This window comes from Sorghum bicolor, chromosome 1 (genome assembly GCF_000003195.3).
Source record: "Sorghum bicolor cultivar BTx623 chromosome 1, Sorghum_bicolor_NCBIv3, whole genome shotgun sequence".
Classification (NCBI taxonomy): domain Eukaryota; kingdom Viridiplantae; phylum Streptophyta; class Magnoliopsida; order Poales; family Poaceae; genus Sorghum; species Sorghum bicolor.
Window position 1 is genome coordinate 68,645,838 of NC_012870.2, and position 4,038 is coordinate 68,649,875.

Consider the following 4,038-nt stretch of genomic DNA (forward strand, 5'->3'; position numbering starts at 1 on the left):
CCGATTTAACCTTACTATCGGCAAAGGTGATAACTCGAATACTTTAGTCCTGACAACAGCGATGCGCCCGGATGTCACGGCTAAGAGGTACTCACGCGGAACTTGAGAACACGCCGAGCTTAAGTCGACGAATTCCTAAGAACTCGTAGTAAAAAGGAAAAAGTACGACGAAGTCGTCGAAAAAGTAGATGCTGGAATATGAGTAAAAACGTGTGTTTGATTGATTGATAGATAGCTCATTACAAGGCCCTAGGGTCTATATTTATACCCTGCTCAAAGAGCTACAACCAGACACGATTAGAATTCGAATTCCAAACTACACGGAATCCGTATACAAAACGATGTAAATAATTAAAGAAATAACAAAACTATCCCCCGTGACAAACTGAAACTCCTCCATACAACGACCGGCAGCTTCCGGACTCCCTCTTTGCATCATCGGCAGATCTTTTGCCATAGTCATCGGCAGACTTTCTTATCCAGTCATCGGCACAATCATATCACTGCCTGTAGACTTAGTCACGTTCAACTTCTCCTTCATCGGCAACCATCCTCATCGGCAACTCACCCTGTAAACATCGTACTGCCATCTTATCCTGCCATCCTAGACACGTGCACAAAAACGGTGTCAACACATGCCCCCCAGTTTCGGAGTATAAAACTATTAATGCTCCGAAATTCTCTGCAGTAATGATGCCTTTTCCCGCAATTAATGCTCCTAATCTGGTAACCGACAACCTCAATCTGAACAACTCTGATCCTATTCCTCCGCAGATTCCTCGAAATCCCCAACTTCCTAAACGGGCATTTCTTCTCAGTCGTACGTCGGCAATAATACCGTTACAAAGATTTGCCGATGTTCTGACCAGGATATTCGCACAAATGGTTACTTCCCCTCGATCCGCCCATCGGCAATATGACCGTTATAGAATGCTGCCGATGGACCGACCAGGAGATCTAGCACAGTAAAATATCTTCAGATAATGACCGCTTCCCGTCAAATCACCTGCACAATCCCTGGATTATCGTGCGAACAGTTACCATATCTTCCTGAGTACCCTCGGATCTCTCGGAAGCGGCAAAGAGAAAAGTCAGATTTGCCCTTGCCCATTTCGTCCTATAAATAGTTCCTTCTCGGGTACTCCTTCCCTATCACATCATTCCACCACCCAAGTTTACTTTTCCAGCGGCGGCGCCATCCGAAGCTCCCAAGACCTCCAACAAGCATTCTTCCTCATCAACCCCGGTGTCTTCAAACACTTCCTTCGCAGCAAGATGGCCGTCGGCTTCGTCGTTCCTGAGGTCAAATCTCCACCCCGTCTCCTGTATTTTTCTTCATATCCCTGTTCACTCGCAATTCATTTTACTGAATATCTCCCTTTTCTTTTCTCTTTGTATTTCTTTTTATCCCAAAAATCACTAGGAATTGTCCAATAAAATTGTCATCCCCACTGATCAACCACACCTCCAATGTCTCGGTCCTCTAGGAGATCCAGATCCAACCGACCTTATTAATGCAGAAACCAACAGGATCCCCTTTAGAACTGAAAATTTTTCTTTAGATCTGTGGAAAGATACCTTCCGTTCTTGGCCTAGCCCTACCGTAGGGTGGAAAGACTGGTTCTTGAGAGTCAGCAATTCTTATGAAGTCCAGTGGGGCGAAAGGAAGCTAGCCCAATGCATTAGATTGTCCATTGCCGATATGCATAGGAACGAGTCATGCTGATAGCTGCATCCTACTTTTGGTCAGACACCCTCAATGCTTTCGCCTTTGGCCACGGCCCTGCTTCTCCTACCCTTGCCGATGTGGCCATGCTTACTGGTCTAGATATATCTTCTGCCGATAGCACCTACTTTTTTGATACTGCCCCTAGTGCCAAAGTGGAGACTCGCGCTATCGGCGGTTGGTCAGGGTACATTCAGAAGTACCGTGGGAAAGGATCCGTCACCATAAAGGAACAAACCACCTTTCTGAACATGTGGCTGGACAAGTTTGTATTCTGTGGTCGATCGGCAGGACCAACTTCCGTTTATCTATCGGCAGCGGAGAGACTGGCTAACGGTGGCCAATTTCCTCTCGGCCGATACTTGCTTGGCGCTGTTTACCACCTTCTCCATCAGGTAGCCCAGAAACTCCTGCTCGGCCAGTCCATCGGCAACCTGGGAGGCCCCTGGTGGTTTATTAATATGTGGCTCAATCTGCACCTGCATAAGCGCCTTGATTTCAACTTGTTCACACAGCACTTCCCAAGAGATATAGCCGAAAACCATGTGTTGGGTGAAGAGGAATCGGCAACGCGTGCCCCCTTGAACTTTGGCGAAGCTGTCATCGTTCTACCTGGTTCAGGGAGTAATCCGGATCAGATCGGCCGATTCTTCCAGGTTCTGTATGAGGGTTTGGCCAGAGACGAACGACCATGGTTGGCTTATGATGACCCAGATAGCATGCTCCCTCTGTCCTTCAATCCATTTGATGAAGCTCTCGACAGGGACAATGAGACGATGATGGCAATTGTGACTCCCAGAATCATTCCAGTGAATTTTTTTTGGTAGCACAAAAACCTCTCCTCAGACTTATGAATTTTACAATCCATCGGCATTAGCTCGCCAGTTAGCTTTCGGCCAGTTGCCGATTGCACTTCCTTATGCCGATGTGATAAAACCCAGAGAAACCATCAACAACCTCCTTGAGTGGATTCGAGTAGCCCAACTACCACCAAACGCCGATACAGATGTAGATCTGTCAGAATGGGTTCCGGCTGCTTTTATCACTCAGGCATACAAGTTATGGTGGGCAGAGTGGAAAGAGCATCTATTCTGCAGATCGGCCCTTTCATACCGCGGCATGATCGACTCCGAATACGAAGTTCCCGATGACACTGTAAGTAACTCAAACCGATGTTCCATTTTCTCAATACTATTTCCATCGATAGCTTACCCTTGTATTCCTTTCGCAGGTTGACAACATCCCCCCATCGGTTAGCAGGAGCGGCAAGCCGATCGACTTGTTTCCATCAGGCCCGATTTCCTCCATCGGCCACAATGCTCCTATCCTGGCTTCCATCGTGCATCGGGGTGTGCGTCTCAGGAAAGTCACCACCAGGAGAACCCAGACATCACCAACGGTAGCTGCTCCCACTCTGGCGCGGGCTTTCAAGGAAATTTGTCAAATCTTTTCCTTTATGCTGACTATCTTTATATCGGCTATATTTATGCTTATAAACTCTTGTTCGTTATTGCAGCAAACCGGCGCATCGGCGAAAGCCAGGCGTGAAAGTGCCGATGCCCCCCAGTCTAGCCAACCAAAGAGAAAAGGCACCACAGGTGCTAAGACTGGAACAAAGCGCCAGAAGGTAGCAACTCCCCCTCCTCCTCCGGTGTCTCCAATTCCGGTGGAGTCTTCTCCTTCTTCTCCAGAAGCCCAGCCACAGCAAGCACCGTCTCCCCAACCTATGCAGGAAGCACCACAGATAGAAGAACCCCAGCAGGAAGGATCCCAAACAGAAGGTACATCAGCTGATGTGGGTGGACAAACAACTGGCCCGGAGGGTCCAATTACACCATCGGCGGTTCTCCCGATTCAGACAACCGTTGTTCCACCTCCAGGTAACATACTTTAACAATACCGCTACCGATGAACTTATTCCCATTTAGTCTCATAACTCCTCTTATCTTCTTTCAGCTGATATCGTTCCATCGGCAACCTCAGCCGATCAACCTGTAGTTCCATCGGCATCTTTGGCCGATCAGCCTGCAGCTCCGTCAGCACTTCTCAGTCAAAGACAAGAGATCGCCTTGAAGCAAGTAAGTCACCGTTTACCGTTAGCATTATTTGCCGATTCTCTGAATATGAGCTAACTTTGCTTTCCCTCCCAGGAACAAGATTCTCCCGACAGCCTGTTCTCCTTCGCCATCGATCTCTCTGAAGAAGAAGGTGAAGAAGCAAGCTCTTCTCAGGCAGTCGGCATTACATCGGCAGAGATCAGGGTCAGGCTGGAAGAATTGTCAGCTCTCCTTCATCAGGACACAGCACAATTG